The following is a 17,172-nucleotide window of genomic DNA, read 5'->3' as shown; positions in this document are numbered from 1 at the left end:
CCTCTCTCTCTGTCTCTCTCTCTCTCCCCCCCTCTCTCTCTGTCTCTCTCTCTCTCTCCCCCCCCTCTCTCTCTGTCTCTCTCTCTCTCTCTCCCCCCCACGTCTCTCCCTCTCTCTCACCCCCCCCCTCTCTCTCCCCCCCCCCCCTCCCCCCCTCTCTCTCTCTCTGTCTCTATCTCTCTCACCCCCCCCCCCTCTCTCTCTCACCCCCCCCTCTCTCTCTCTCCCCCCCCCCTCTCTCTCTGGGCTGTCAGGGCCAGCCCTTCCCTGGGTCGCTCTGAGGAGGCGGTTCAGGTCTCCTCTCTCCTCTGGCAGCAGACGCCGGCGAAGATCTGTGACAGATGGGGCGAAGTCGCAAAGTTGCAGCCCGAGGCGGAACGAGCAGAACTTTCCAGAGTGCGCCCATATTTACCTGATCAGAGAGAGCGAGGGGGGGGGGGGGGGGGGGGGGCGAAGGAGCGGGGGGGGGCCTGGCTGCCTGTCACAGCTGACACAAAGCCATCTGCCACAGACCTGTGGCAGCTTCGGTTCAGTCCTCCCTGCCACCGTCCCCCACCCCTAATGAAACGCAGACCCGCGCAGAGGGCCCTACCCTGGCTACGCACGTCAGACTCAGCTCCTGTACTCTCGCGGCAGTGTGTGGCATAACGGCTAAGGAGTTGGTCCTGTAACCTAAAGGTCGCAGGTTCGATTCCCCGGTAGGTCACTGCCGTTGTACCCCTGAGCAAGGTACTTAACCTGCATCGCTCCAGTATTTCTCCAGCTGTATAATGGGGTACAGCGTAAGTCGCTCTGGATAAGAGCGTCTGCTAAATGCCTGTGAACTAACTGTATGTGCATAAAGGAATGGGGGGGGGGGGGTTGCGGAGCCACATCGACTTTCCGGCGGAAACCCCGCTCGCGCCCTTCGCGGCGGGTGACGCGGCGGCGGAATATTCTCCCGCCCCTCCGTCGTCGCGGCGGCGGCGGCGGCATGGGCAGCCGTGCCGCGGCTCTTTCTCGAGCGCTCCCGCTTGGCCGCCTCTCGGCCGCGGTTGCCAGGTTCGCGGCGAAGTCCTCGGAGGGCCGCGGGGGCCGAGAGCGGGATGAGAGTGCTTCTGGACTAATTGGGCAGCCATCCATGAATTGTTTTTCAGCCGAGAGGGCCCTGCTTTTTCGCTTCCCTTCTCTGCAAATGAATGACTCTTCTGCGGGGGGGGGTTTAAGTGAAGGTATTAATAAGGGGCCTGGCAGGTATTCCCCAGGTTCACAGTGTTACATTTGCATTTAATTAATCTCGAGGAAAGCTGCAAGATAAACAGGTGTAATTCAGACCAGAGGGGGGGGATATATGTGCTGTGTGGTGCCACCTAGCTAAAGAAATGGTACTCGCTGTGTTTGTTTCTGTGTGTGGTTGTGTGCATGCCTGCATGCTTTTGTGTGTGTGTGTGTGTGTGTGTGTGTGCGTGCAAGTCTGTGCATGCGTGTGCCTGTTTGTGTGTGCACATGTGCGCATGTCTGCATGTGTGTATGTGTGTGTTTGTACGTGTGTGTGTGCGTGTGAACAAAAAATACAAAATGTACAGTAGCAATAACAGACAAAAACAAAAAAATTTCACCGTGGCACTTAAGTAATGATTAATAATGTATTTACAGTTAACATCATCAGGTCTTTAAAAATTCTGTGAGGGTCGGTGAAGTAGTATAATTATAATTTAAAAATTAAATAGGAACACTTCATGGGGTAATTTAAGTTGAGAAAGGAAATTACTATGTGGTATTTCATCTAATTTTATGCTAGCACCGTCGTGACAGAAGTGAAATACTGCACAATTGGAACACACCCTGTTTATTATCTTGTCATCGTTTGCTTTTTCTGCAAATAGAAGTGGGGGGTGGTGTGGATCGGGTGGGCTTTAGGGGTTTCTGTTTGTTTTAGAATTCTGCACTTCTCCCTGTTCTAAAATAAAGTTTTACAATCAAAAGAAAAAGCTTAAGATGCGCTGTATAAAAAATTAAAAAAAGAAAGAAATCATGGGTGTTAAGTTTTTTGTAGTATGAACAAAATCTTTGAGAAATCCATGGCAACATTGTTGGTGTTTTGTTTTTTGTTTTTATGTTTAAAAAAAAAGAAAATATATATATATATTCAGAACATACAAAGGTTCAGGCTTCCGTATTACAATGTGTATCTGGTTTAATTTGTTTAAACGCCATTAATTGGTTGTTTTGTACAGGCTGATCGGAATGACGGTGGCACCCTGAGTGGATTATCTTGGCTCTCCTGTATCTTCTCACTGCTCGGAGGGAAATGAACGCGTTTCGACCGAGCCGCCCGTGGGCCCAGCTGATGCGGAATGCCCAGTTCCGCGTCCAATCAGGGCGCAAAAGGTGGGTCCGCCGAGCCGTCAAATCAGCGTCCGGTTTTCCGCGCCGCGTCTCCTTAGCGCCGGCTCTGCGCATCAATTAACGCACGCGGCCGTCTCGCTGAATGCACGGGCGTCGGCCCGTTCCCTCGGAAGCCGCGTCGGTGCACGCGCTTCAAAAAAAGGGGGACGGGGGGGGGGGGGGAAGGTCAGGGGCGTCGCTCTTTTCAAAACTTGTCTCCTCCCAGCATTCTCCGGCATTCACGTACACTCGTTTCTTTTCTCTCTCTCTCTCTCTCTCTCTCTCTCTCTTTTCATTCTCCGAAACACTCACGGTGCCTGGACGATATAAGCAGTTCAAAAACGAGTGAAAAACAGAGAGGGAGAGACGGAAAAAAGAATCTTGGCACGATGAGACGATTAATCGTTTAATCTTAAGTCGTTTTTAAACTTACATTTTTTCGTATGTGTAATGGATGTTTGTTAGGGGAGGGGGGGGGTGTGATGCTCACCCATTGTATTAATAGACTTTGTAGAGGTTAGGTGGGCCCATGGGCCCGTAGCAAAACTGTCCTCCTACACAATCGAGCGCAGCTGCAATTTAGCCTGGGGCACACCTACCCACAGTCACTATCTAATGCATTTTACATTTCGGCAGATGAAAAAGAGAGGGAGGGAGGGAGGGAGGGAGGAGGGAGGAGGGGGAAGGAGGACGACTTTGCTCTCTTTGTTCCTTTTGTAGTGCTCATCAGCTGACACATGGAAACTGTAGTGTATGGTTTTGTTTGCCTCTAATCTGTAATTAGGAATTCTGTGTACACGGAGGCCAGTGCCATGGCCGCCTTTCCAGTTGACAAATATTACTAAGGGATCACGGTAGCTGAGCGGCGAAACCGGAATAATTATGCGACTAAAGCGCTGTTTGGCATCACGTGAATGATGAATTGCCCCGCGATTTTAACCCTTCTCCGATACGCGCACGCGAGCCGCTTTTCTACGGGGAGACGAGCAGACCCATTCACTTTTTTTTTTTTGTTCGTTCTCCAGCGGGTACTTCGTGCGGTACTCCTGACAGAAAATTTTTACAAACAGAGCCTGAATGGTCAAAACACGCGAAGCCGAAGCTGATTTGTTTCAGTGAAAACATACTGCTGTGCGCTACCGCCGCCATTTCCACGACTGTCACTCAAACACAGCACTGGAAACATTTTATAGCTGGAAAAAAAAAAAATAATAAAAATAAAATCTTGTCATAGCGTGTTTTAGTCTTGTACTGACAAAAGTATTGGAAAATAGAAAAGAGAAAAAAAGGAAAATGTTAGCTTGTTTTCAGCTACTGTTTGCTTGACAAGTGAAATTTTCCTATCCCATTGGCAAATTTTGAAATGAGTCTTGAAATAATTTTGTTATTTCTATTTGTTAATAGAAATAAGGTTCAAATATAAATATAAGACTAAAATAAGACTTAAGTCTGAATATAAGACTAAAATGCTCTTTGACTTTTTTTCTTCTTTTTTTGTTGCAGCGTTGGGCTCTATTTTGGTGATAACAGTGGAGCACACTCACCCGGGCCTGAGTAGAGTAGCTCATTTTGTCCTTTGCCTACCCCACTTTGGTAATTTCATGGTCTGCAGTAAAGACATTTTCGTTAACATGGTTTGTTCTGCGCATTAGGGGATGTGCGAACAAAAAACGTTTGATGCAGTGTTAATTTGGTGCCATAAGATTTGTTTGTCTTTTTATCCCACCCAGACCCCTTTTCAACTCAAACACAGGCACTATATCGGTCACCATAGTGCTATTTGGGTGGCATTACCAAAGCACATATATGTACACTGACCGTATGGCACAGACAAGAGGTCACACAAGACTGCTCAGTTGGTCTTGCAAGAGAGACCATGTCTACACATGTCAAAGACATGCCCTGTTAAATAAATAACCATATTCACAGCATATTAATACAAACTTGGGAAAGAAGGTTCTGTGAAACTGAAATTTTTCTCTGGTAACTTCTCTGGTGCCAATTCAAATGATTAAAAATCCATTGTTTGAATTGTTACATACATTTCCATCACATTATTTTTGAACTGCTTTCAACTTCTTTTACACCTGTGCTGAAGGAGTAAATTTTCCTAAAATTTCTGAAATATTAGTTCATTGTTAAATGTTTTATTCACATGGGCATGTTTCCTCTTGAATCTCATCATTTATACATTCTAACTGATCGAATGCAGGCCTTATTGTGGAAGACGGCATCACAAGTATGATGGGGTTTTGTTAAGATATTCAACACGCTGTCAGAACCCCAGGTAGAGATGAGGCTTTTTCAGGGATCGCTGGAAACTTCTGACTTTACCCACAAAACCTGGAGGGTGGCGAAGGTCTGACACTCACCCAATTAACACGAAACATTATTGTGTCAAAGTGCCCTGCCAGGATACAGTTCTCTGTCAAAATTAATTTGAGGTCCAGGCAAAAATTGTCATTTTTCCCCCCCTCTAAAGCTGCTACAGTGTGTCGATGCCCTAATAGGTGTAGGAGAGGGAGTTTGTTTGAGATTTTTGTCATCAATAGCAGCAATCAAAAGGGTAGCTATAGCAGAACTCACATTGTTTTATACATCCCTTAATGTGCCCATGTTTCAGGGGTGGGCAGGGTAGGGCGTTGCCCACCCTGGCCTCTGTCTCACTCAACCAATCTGAGAATGAACATCGTGAACAGTGGACACCACCAATAAATTACTTATGGTCCTGCACGGGTTCTCCACAGCCAAATGCATATGGTGAAAGAAATGTTAATAACTCAATACACAATTTTGGTGAAGGATATACGTGATCCATGCACTGTTAAAAGCACCAGATAATTTTCAAGTTGTAAGAAGGGTGGGTGAGGGTGTGTCGAGTGATCTCAGCTCTAAAACAGGCCATGGTTCAATCCTTTTGATTTTGAAAATGGCTTACTATGGATAAGAAATGGTTTTGTGGTTTTTATTGTTGTTGCTGCTGTTAGGATTCCCACATTATAGCATTTGTTGTGATTATACATGTTTCACCATCTTGGTTTTGTAGATTGATATTGACTGTGTATTGTCTTGTAGCTTTTGAGAGTTTGAAGGGTATCAAGGTGGTAACTATTTTATTGTAATGTGATTATTAGCTTCATAGCATCGTTAAACTGTGCCGTTTTGCCTGTAGCAATACTTGCTTAATAGCTAGATGGCTAGCAAACTCTTAGCCCAGTGATTGAGTCGCATAGCCCCTGCACATTATTCATAGCCTGCTAGCCAAATACAAATCATGCCCCTGTTCTCAATGTTTTGGTGTGATGTGATGTGTTCAAGCTACATTAATTTGGGAAATTAATGTGGCAATAATTAGCCTAAAAAATGAAACTGAATTATCTCCACCATTTTCTGATTCTTTACAATCTGAACTCTCCAAGGACAACTGAAGCTGAAGCAAAGGGACTTTTTCAAAGTAGAGGGAAAACACCCTATAGGTTGGCTGTACTATAGGAGAAAGCTGATTGGAGGAGACATATCCCAAAGGCCTTACAGCATTATAACAGAGTGCTGACTGAATGAGAAACATTTCAGAGTTACAGTAATACAGGAGAGAGCTGATTGGAGGAGACACACATCAGAGTTCTCAAAGTGCTACAGGAGAGAGCTGATTGGGGGAGACACACATCAGAGTTATCAGAGTGCTACAGGAGAGAGCTGATTGGAGAAGACATGGCCTACAGGCCTCACGGTACTATGAGAGAGCTGATTGGAGGAGAGGTTTATCTCCTGCTGATGGCTACTGGTAGCATCACAAGACAAACTAATACAGCAGTAACAAAAGGAACCCTGGCAGAATGAGACTACTCACATCCTACCACTGTGGACACGTGGACGTAGACAGCCAATGATACAAAGCATTGATTCAAACCTGTAGCTTCGGGGGCCAACTGGCACTCATTGCCTGCTCCTTTGCCAGCTGTGCCAGTTGGAATATTTATCTCTATACAAAATAGGGACAGTGGACCAGGTTCAGCAGAGGAGAATGTTACAAAATTTACCGATCAAATTCAGTTTGGCTACGCTGCTCAAGAAAGGTGAAAACCTTAAAGTGTAATTGTGAAATGGCGTTCTCACTAATTCCGTGCTTTTCCCTCTCAGTGCACGCACGCATGCTCCGCCCTGCCCTCCACACGCACACACGAGCCGGGCAAAAATATTCACTGCGACGCTCTGCCAGAACGCTTATAGAGGCAATTTAATTCTTGACAAAACTGACATTGGTTAACCTGGACGGCCGCCAAATTCATCAGCCCCTCTGACTCAAACAGATCCATAAAAGGATGAACCCGGATTTATTTGACCTGTAAACCAAAGAATAGAGACTGTCCAAATATTGAAAGTATTTCTGCACTAAATAACCCCTGCCATACTTCTTCTTCTTTTTTTTCTTCTTTTTTTTCCCCCAGTCCCCCTCCAGTCACTCATCAGAATCGTCCTAATAACCGTCCTGGCAAACGCGGCTCCTCCGAGCGGCTCTTCACTCCACGCGAGGACCGATACTGTAAATCAGAAGTGCTGTAATAATAATAATAGTAACAACAATAATAATGATTAGAATAGAAGAAGAAGAGGAAGAAGAAAAAGAAGATGACGAAGAGGAAGAAGGGGGAAAAGGAGAAGACGAAGTAAAAAAAAATTCTGTAATCCCCCCCCCTTCCCCGTCAGCCCCCCTGCCAGCCCCCCGCTTCCCCCTGTGTGTTGGAGAGAGGTGTTCCGGACATGCTGGCAGTCACGCTCTGGTGTCACCTTCTTTTGACCGGAATTGGACTTCCCTAGCGAGGGTTTCCCATCTGTTTCCCCCGGCCTCGCACACCTAGCATGCAAACTGCGCGGTTACGGCGGCCTGTGCCCATGCTGCCGGGGCGGGGGCCGGCTGCGGTGGGCTGACCGCCCGCTGCCCCCCATGACACCCCCCCCCCCCACCCCCACCCCGCCCCCCGCCATTCAGGATGCTAAATGAACAAAAAAAAACGCTCAATTATTCTGGATGAACAGTAACGGAATCTACCGTTTAAGGTGTCCCTGCTGGAATGGAAATCCTTCTGTTGCTGTGGGTTTTTAACAAGAAAATTTGCCTGCTTTAAAAAAAATAGTAAATACAATTATGTATATATATATATATATATATATATATATATATATATATATATAGTAAGGCATCTATTTTAAGGTATTAGGGAGGTATTAGTAAAGATGCTCTGGAACACTGTTGAACTGATGCACACTGATGCACGTTTCAGGCCTGGATTCCAGCCCCTTGGTCTGTGCTGATTACTGACTGTCCTTCCGGTCAGTATGAGGCGACGTATGATGTCAGTATGAGACGACGCGGCGAAGCGTCCGCTCTGATTCGCCGCCAACGCGCGCTCGTGCTCCCCGAAGACGGCCCGTGTTAGTGCGGCACGAACGGCGCCCCCTTCTTCATACGATTTCCTTCCACCTGGTGGTCGTAGCGCCGAATGAGGGCATTAGTGCGATTTCTCCCCGGCTGGGTGAGGGTGTCAGGCTGGCTGGACTCCGGCTCGCCGCCGCTGTGAAGCTCGAGCGGAAGAGAACGACGGGGCGTCGAGGGGAAGATCAGCCAGCCTTCTCCGTTTCGCTCGTTTTCGTAAAGCCTTAACGACGGCGGTTTGAAATCGCGCGTGTGGCGGCGCACGCCAAATACACACCGGGCGAGGAAGCGTTCTGGAAATACGGCGGTTGAACCTCGACACGTAAACGCCTCCGAAGAAAAAGAAGCAAGAAAAACGGCTCTCGTTTGATTCATCTTTGAGAGGTTCTAATTTTATAAGGGCTTAGAATTTCCCTCAATCATTCGCTGTATTCGGAAAATTCCGAAAAATAAGGCCTCTGCACTGGTCTAGCGATGACTTTGCCTTTTATTGTATTTTTTATAAAATATATCGGAAATACCTTAATTTGGTTTTAGAACATTGCTAATTCTACAATCTCAAGAATTGCCTTATATTGTTTTTTTTGTTTTTTTTTCATTTTTCTTGTATTACTTTAAAAAACATTTTTTTTCTATAATCATAAGTGAAATATGCAATGTCATTATTTTTATATGCAATGTGATTTTTTTCTACGCATAATAATATACTGCTGTACTGAATGTTTCCGTAGTATAATTTTCTTCTCTTAAACAAAAAACTGTTTCTGGTGATATTAATGTAATAAACACAAACCTATTATTTATTTCTCAATAATATTTTGCAAGTGAGTTTAGACCAAGCATGGATATAGTCTTATTAAAATGAAACAAGCATCAGTATATTTTAATTTAAATGTATTATTATCATATATTTTGCTCTGCCATTCTTATGTCTGTCTCAGTTTCAAAGATAAGTAGCCCAGAAAATGTAAATCTTTTATTTTTTATTTTATGTTGACATCGCACTGCGGAGTTAGGGGTGGCTTACAGGTCTTTACTGAGCAGCTGTTTTCTCTCCCAATTTGGGGAAAACCCTTTAAATGACCCCCCACCCCACTGAAGCCCTTTAAAGCTGCCCGTTAGCCGAGCCCGTCTGGGGAACTTAACCCTCTCCATCGCCCTCAAACCTCCTTCGGAGCGACGCGTTTGTCTGGTTTTTGGGGGAAGGGGAAGGGGGGGGGCTTGTGTTACTCTGTATCCCCTGAGGAATCTGGAGGTGCCCTTTGCTCTGTAGAGGAAATGGGGATGAAACGTACAGCAACCCCTGCACCCCCTTTTCCTGCTACGAATAGCAACCCCTGCACCCCCTTTTCCTGCTACGAATAGCAACCCCTGCACCCCCTTTTCCTGCTGCGGATGGCTACAGGGAGCTCAGGCGGAACCTAATGCACCACGCTACCTAAATACCTTTTGGATATAAGAAGTTAATAAAGGAACTTCCAGTGCATCCATTACCCACACTGCACTGCATAACAAATTAGATTTAATAGGGTTCCTTCCCCCACAGTCATTTTTGCCATTTGCTTTAAAATTTCAATTTAGTGCCTAATGCTTGGGTTTCCTATAATGTATTATATTGCTATATTATACCAATTACAGAAACTGCGAACATTAAATTAAAAGCATTAGCGCGATATTAGACTGTAGATCAACCGTTTGAAACCGGGTTTTTGGTTCAAAGCAGCGGGTGAGTCGAGCGCTGAGCGTTTGCCACAGTAAATCCGGTGAGTTAAAACGGCACAAAGAGAACGTACCTCGGCAATTCTTCTCGGTTAAATATCACTGAGACGGCCATTTTGTGAAGCCACTTCTCGGTCGTCCCTTTTCGCCTTTTTGTGTAACTAGCAACCTTCGGTGTTCGTAACGCAATGACCGATTCAACTGTCCCAGCGAGGGGTGGACCGACCCGTTGTCTGTGTCCGACTCCTTCAGTTACATTTAAATTTTTTCCCTCTTTTTCTTTTCTCCTTGGGATGCACGAGAGGTCGTTTATTTACACATGCCAACGTTTCTTCTAAGTCCAGGAAAGACACGTATTGCTTCCAGAATTCTCAAAGGAACAGTTCCCTTTTTTCCACCTCCAGTATCCTGAAAGCACCCTCCAAACTAAATAAACAGGTGCTTCAGATGTTCCACACTTTTCAGGTCCGGCACTTCTGTGGCTCTCCATTCTAATAAATAGTTTTTGACCTTTTTTTTTTTTAACCGCAGCACTTTCAGATCCAATGCCCTCTTACATCGGGGGGGGGGGGGGGGGGTTGATGGGGGCCAGGGGGTGGGTGGTGGGAAACCAGATGGCAAGATTCAGCACGGCGAGCGATCACGTGACCGCGGCGTCAGTATTTTACCACCAACTTCCCGTCGGCTCCCCCCCCCCCCACTCTCTCTCTCTCTCTCTCACGCAGCAGTTGGTGTCACTATGCCTTCTGCATTCAAGACCCTGCTGAGAAGATGGGACAGAGTGTCTGCCAGATAAATAAATAAATGCCTTTGTGTTGGAGCGGCGGCCCGCTTTGTGCGTCCGCTGGAGTTCAGCCCAACGCTATCTCCACGCTACGCCCGGCGAGCACTGCCTGTTTTAGGAAGGGTCAAACGCCCTCACAGCTTCCCTACGGTTACGGGTTAAATGGACTTTCGGCAATGTGAAGTGCAATGCCGTTAAGGGGGAGTTGATATTTTATGCAAATGTCTATTTAAAGATTTGCTGCATATGGCATGCGAGAATGGCCCTTATGTGTAGGTCTGATGGAATTTATTTACGTGCATCAGATTTTTAAGTAATTTTTTTGATGCTACTGCTAATGACTCGCACTTAGTATATTTTTCTCTGTGAACTGATAAACTTGTGAGGGTAAGTACTCATACAGTACTAATACAGTACATGTAGGTTCTCCTTGGTTTTCAGATCATACCCAAAATAAATTTGTAGTCTTGATACTTAAAGATGCCATCCTTTAGTTTTTTTTTCATACAATTTCCTGTTTCTATACTGGTGAGGTAGAGGACATTCTTTATATTTTATTTGAAATCAAAAGATTGGTGAATAGTCAAAGGATATAATGATATATTTTCACTGTGATGTTTGGACACAGATTCAAAAGTAACCATGGCATACCCCTTCAAAGTGTTCATATTTATTTTAAAATAATGAGGCCTATTGGTGATAAACAGAAAAATTGGTATGCCATTGTTACTGTAATTAAGGAGGTGGGGTCACCGCCATTTTTGAAAATAAAACTAGCAGTAATGGCCCCAGACTGAAATTTGCAGTCACCTGACATGCAGTTGTTATGCACGTTGCTTTGCAGTTAGAGTTAATGCGCAGACGTCACCATTCCTGGATTAAATGCCTCCACCCACTGTTACCCTGTGCTGATGATGTCTTTATCTTTGAAGTTCCATCCTGACATTACCTTGGACACTGTTACCTGGGATACATCAACAAGCTCAGCTCTAATGTTTACTGAAGCCTCTGTCAAATGTGCCTTATCAAAGTCACCAAGGGCTTGCCATACTTTCATGCAATTAGTATCCCCCAAAACCATCTACTATCATCATAAGGACCTTTGTGAGATAACACTCCAGGCATTTCCAAAAACTCTCTTAGCTAACATTGTACTTAAAAAAAACTGCCATTACTTAGAACGTGGCCCAGACCACTCGTAGAGCAGCTAAATGCATTTTTAGTTCAATTTCTGTCCACGGATTGCCCTACCAGCTGTAACAACAACCACAAAACACAGAAATTATGTCTTAGTCCTTGCACAACAGCTGATACTATAGTTTGAACTCCACTGATTAAGACATTAGGATCCAATCGATGCAGATATAATTCATATATCGTTGAGATATAATTCAATTTCATGTGGAAGGATTCTGATTCAAAGATGTCCTTTTCTCTGTTATTCATGCTCAAAGACGTTTACGTGTCTGCCACATACTTCCATTCCCCGCGTCTTTTATATGCAGAATTGGGCAATTGCCATCATTTGATTAGATGATGTCATCTGTGCTTGTTGTCTTCTGAATTAATGTTTTACATTAACTAAAATTTCCGCTAGATTAATATATTTGTTTATGACATATTTGTTGAAGTAAGAGAGAGCAGTGCTCAACCAAGAAAGTACTGTATGTTGCCAAATAGAAGTAGCTAGTGGATTGGTCTCGGTTGCACCGGCTGGTGGAGAGAGCACACGCACCTGGGTTGCATTAACTAATCAGCCTAGGTGCTTAAAGGTGTGCTGCTCTCCACAGTTTGGGGCCGAGACCGGGAAATCACACAGAGAGAGCGAGTTTTGATTTTCGTTGCGTTTAGTTTCAGGTTTGTTTGACCCAGCAAGACAAGAAAGTAAAACCTGCCGCTGAAAACCTGGAGGAGCTGGTCAGTTGAAAAGCAGGCCATCTATGAATGGTGAGCTGAAAGGCTGCTGCTCTGTTTTGCATTATTTTGTCTTTATTATTTTAATTTGTTGTTTTAATTTATAGTATTTGCGCAGAACCCGTGAGGGGGAAGGGTGAAGATGTTTGTTTATTTCATTTCGTGTTTGTGTGGGTGCACTCTCTTTATCTCCATGCGGCAACCAACAGTGCACTCCCAGAACTGCCGCACCTCCCTTCCAAGGGTGTCACGCTGGCGTGTTACACACACATATCATAATTTCTCAAAATCACAGACCACCTACTATTGTTTAGTTGCCAACAGTTCAATTCCTTGTATATTTGCTGCACTTGAATGCGACTTTCACAAAATACACTGGGGCTTAGAGAAATAAACACTTATACAAACTATTTGCTTATGCTGTCAGTCCATGCTATTAATGGTCTAACCACTTAGCTGAACACATGATAAGGAGGGTGCATACATACATACCATAGGTTATACTTCTGTCAGTAAAGATCAGTTAAACATAAAATATTGTATATATTATCTTATAAATTAATTGTGCACCCACTGTAAACCCAATCAGCATTATAATTTGGCAATGTTAGCAATCGATTTGATTTAGCCAGTCAGCTAGCTAAGTTAACCCAGATTTTTTTTTTTTGAGAAAAATTGTGTGGAAAAAAGTGCCAGTCTTTCTCTCTATGTCAGAAGTAACGCCTGTTAAAGACAAGTTGCAGCCAAGTTGGCAGATAATGTGAATTTGCCGGCATCAATCAAACTGAATTTAACACAGATTAATATGAATAAGTACGCCTGAAGCTACTGTATCTTAAGAAATTTTTTTCTGCAGCCATTATTCAGAAATTATACTCTAATACAGACAGGTTTTCTAGTAGCTTAGCAAGAAATGACCCTGTTGAATCCTTGCATTTTAATTTGATTTAAGAGGTAAAGAGGTATATTTTTTCTAATGTATATACTTTTAGAGAAGCTAAAAAAGCTTACAGTATCACCCCAGAACAGCCTGAAGATATTTTACAGCAAATGATATGGTTCATTTTTTTTTTTAGCAAATAACCTTTAAAAAGGTAGTAAAGTGTTTTTGTGGAAATACAAGTTGACCCTCATTAAAATAAATAAATAAAACATACTCCCACATACTTAAACAGGTTTTTTTCTCTCTCTCTCGTTTTCTCCTTAAATTTTCTTTTTGGTAACAATATAAAGAATATGTTTACACTGATGTTGATATATTTGAGGATGAGAGCGATGCCATTTTTACCATAATGACAGCCATTGGAGATATATTTTGAATGGGATACGTGTGCAGAACTGACGGGGCAATTATTATTCTGTCAATTCTTTATTATTTACTGCCTTGGTGTCCTCCGATACATGTCTTTCACTGTTAAAAAAAAAAAAAAATGAATTGATTGAAGTTGATACTTTTCCACGAAGGAACATTAATTACATTAGTGTAACTTGCACTGTTCCATGTATCATCAGTTACAAACCGCAGTTCGTGTCAATTTCTATATTCTAAGACAAGTTAATGGCTCGCGTAGTCTTCTTCAACTGAACTACACTCCGTGCATTGATCAATAAACATGCTTTAGCTCAGACTGGAATTGACTTGTTTTTCATGATAGATTACCTTTTTTAATATTGGATGCATTTTCTTCTTTCATTGATCATAATACCCAATTGCTGTATTCGGTACTGCAATGCCTTTAAAGGAAAGGAAGGGGGAACAGGGGGGCGGTGGGTCCTTAAAGTGTAACTTTGCCCAATGCCCATCTCAAAAACGTAATTTTGGTGAAGGAGAAAGGTGTGACACAGCATAAGAGTGACCCTAGAGTGAGATAGAGACCGTGCAGCATGTAGAAAGAAAGATGGACTAACATGGTGAAGATGGACCTTACCATTTCGAGCTACATGAAGGATTATTAAGTCATTCCTGATAAGTTGTGAATGAGATGCAGGGGTGCCTGTTTGTTCCCCCCTTTGGGCCCCGGGCCCTCAGTCTGTACACCGCCCTGTCTAAGCCTCCATATCCCGTATGAACCCGAAAGCACTTTAAACAGAATCATGCGGCTAATGCTCCATGGCTATGTAGAGTTAGCGCTGGCTGACGTCCTTCACTACGGGCCTCCTGATTCTCTTGGTGTTCCTCCACTCCCTGATAAAGGGACACCATTTTTGGACACTGTTGCAAAGAAGATGGCACAAATGAAGCGACTCTATTCAAATTCAATTCCACCGTTTTCCGTCGTCCTCTGACAAAACGCCGTCGCCGCAGATCCGTTCCCTCTTTCTTCCCCTGCGCGTGCGCGTCTGTCGCTGCGTGGGGTCGTCACCGGCGGTGAACAGAGGAGCGCACCCGAGGCACGCAGGACCTCGCCGGGGGGGGGGGGCGGGGCTAAGAAGCCCCGTCGGCGCGGCGATGTCCTCGACTCGCCCGCACGCGCGCGCCGACGCGATGCGCGGCGTCTAATCACGTTTACAATTGCCTCAGCGGCTTGAGTCTCGCTAAGCGCCCCTCTCCTGATTCCCCTCCACTCAGCCCGCTGGAGATGGGCCACGCTGTGGATGTGCGATGGAGATGCTCATCTCGAGAGCCAGTGATTAAAATTTGACCCCTTGGCTCGAGGGGGGTGGGGGTGGGGGGGGGGGGGGGGCGGGGGGGTATGGAGGGGGGTGGTTATGGGCTGTCTGCGTGTGCCGGAACTCATTAGAATCTCATCTTCAGTAACAAAGAGGTGAGGTCCAGGATTTTTCAAGTTGCGATAACAATCAATATATTAGATTATATTTTTTTTTTTCTTTTTTTTTTTTTCAAACATCTTGAAATATTCCCTATATTTTAATAAGACTTCTTTTCGTTTGTGCTCCACACGGAGTGTACGCTCTGGCAGCTAATTATTTTCAGGACTGTGGACTTGTCTCGTAATTTCCTTCTGGTATGATTGAACCATTGAGTAGTGCCCACGTGTGGAACTGTACTGGTGAAGACCTAATACCTCATCAACAGAACTGACTGTCCTCCTGTGGAACTGGGCATGGAGATGACACTGCTGCGAGTCGCGCCAGAAGACGTTTGGAGCGTTGCACTTCAAAGCGGCCTGGATTATGTTAGCGTGCAGCACGTCCTGGGGGAGGTCTTTGAAGGAAACTTAGCACGGAGCCGTTCCTGGTTATCGCCCCTGTGTTTGTCTAAGCCCATTTTGTTCAGCGTACCCGCCACCGCGCTGTTGGGCCTCCGCGGTTATGTTTTAACCCACTCGCTCGGAAAGAGCGAGTGTGTTTTAACCCAGAGCTCGCTCTGCTTGTAGGTTTTTGTTTGACACCTAACATCCCACCCCACCTCTCGCACAGTCTGTTTCTTATCACAATTTCCACACACAAAAAGTAAAAAAAAATAAAAAAAAATTGACATTTCAAACAAAATGTCTGCTGCCGGTTGTTTTGGAATGAAGTGCATTTGTTGTCCTCATCTGATCTTCTCCTTATTGACCTGTGAAAGGAGGGGGGAGGGGGCTGAACGGACACCTGTGCTTGCGGGTGACATTATACAACACTCACAGGGAGGGGGTGAAAGAGGCAAAAAAAAAAAAAAACCAGTAGAGCCCCATTTGCATAATTAAATCCACAACAATTAGAAAGCTCAATCACTGCCTGTTCCCGGCCTTCGCGTGCAGACGGCGGCGTTTGTCTGAGGTGCAGCGAGACAAGAGACTTTATAAAAGAGCGGGAAACTTCTTCTTCGCGGAGAGAACAAGTAACGGGATTTGTTTATTGTCCTGGAGGGTCACCTCACAGGCACTGGAAGTGATTAGTCGCGGATGCGCCTTTCAAAGAGGTACAGTTTGGGTTTTTGCATTTCAATTATGCCAGCGTGCGGGGGGGGGGGGGGGGGGGCACGGATGGCGATGTGCATTTTACGACTGCCAGGGCTTCGCTTTGTTATCGGGGGGGGGGAGGGGGGCTCCCCTGCTACCGTAATCAGGGGGCAAACAAAAAGCAGCATTGTGACTCCAGCCCCTCTCTTAAAGAGGCGGGGGGGGGGGGAGGCCGCCTGACCCCGGAGGGAGGGGGGGGGGGTTGCGAGACAAGGCCGAACCGTATGGGGGCGGGGGTTGTGTGGGTGGTAGGTGGTGGGAGTGGGGGGGAGGGGGTTGGGGAGGGGGTGCGGGGGTCTCAACCACATGAGAAGTGACACTGGGTTCAGGGGTTAATTTGTGTAACAGACGAATTTGCATACAAATGAAAAATGATGGAATTTTTCTGTTCCTCCGAAACTTTCAATGTCATCGGCATCAAGCAGGCCGGCTGCGCTCCTTGGCTGTTTGAAGAATATTCATCACTTCCAAAGCCGGGCCACCTTGTTTGCCATTAATCTCCTCTGCAGGTCAATGACTTAATTTGCTCAACTTTATCAGTCTCACCATTCACTTTTTTTCTGTATTTAGACCCTTTGTAGTTTTTTTTTCATATATTGTGCTCTTATAGCCTTTTTTTCATAAATAGTGGATAAGCTTTTTAAACACAACAAAGACGCGTTAGCTCTGTTCTGTGAAACTGTTTTGAAGACATAAATGAATTACTTCAAGACGGAAATATATCCAGCCCACTAGGCTGTCGTGTGTCTCCTTCAAAACCCCCAGAACTTCTGGAGAGCTTTCCAAGGAGGGAAATCATTTTTTCCCTCCTTGATTGGATTGATTGTTTTTCTAATCCAGAGAAAATTACTTGCAAAAAAGGGTCATATAATCATGGCAAAAGTGTAACAGTGGAGTGACTAAATTCATTTCATTTCTCTGGAGTGAGTTCACAGTTTTTCATCTTATGTGATTCCTTTCTGGTTCTTTCCCTCCCCAGAAATCTCTCCCCCCCCCCCCTTCCTGTGTCACATACCAGGGAAAGCTACAGTAAAATGATTGGGGTGAAA

Source organism: Anguilla anguilla, chromosome 15, assembly GCF_013347855.1.
Source record: "Anguilla anguilla isolate fAngAng1 chromosome 15, fAngAng1.pri, whole genome shotgun sequence".
Classification (NCBI taxonomy): domain Eukaryota; kingdom Metazoa; phylum Chordata; class Actinopteri; order Anguilliformes; family Anguillidae; genus Anguilla; species Anguilla anguilla.
Note: the sequence above shows the minus strand (reverse complement) of the source record.